Source organism: Eimeria mitis, genomic scaffold, assembly GCF_000499745.2.
Source record: "Eimeria mitis Houghton genomic scaffold, Emh_scaff1806, whole genome shotgun sequence".
In the NCBI taxonomy this organism is placed as follows: Eukaryota; Apicomplexa; class Conoidasida; order Eucoccidiorida; family Eimeriidae; genus Eimeria; species Eimeria mitis.
In genome coordinates this window covers 4,817-5,095 of record NW_013570126.1, presented here as the reverse complement: position 1 = coordinate 5,095, position 279 = coordinate 4,817, and positions in this window count along the sequence as shown.

Genomic DNA, 279 nt, shown 5'->3' with positions numbered 1-279 from the left:
GTATAAGGTTCTTTGCGTCCCCGATGCCACTCCTTTCTCAGCAGTTATTAAATTTGCCGCCGAAGAGGTACGCATTACCCCTGCTGCAGCAGCAGCAGCAGAAGCAATACTCAGTTCAAGTATCTCTTTTGAATCGAGAATTTTGTGAATTGTATAAAGCAGTTCTGCGGTGGAAAAAAAAAAAAACGAAAAATGCCACAGATAGACTGAGACGGCTCTGATAGTAATATGTTTATATACAGAAAGCGAATACGGTTTCCTTCATATATTTCTCTCCTC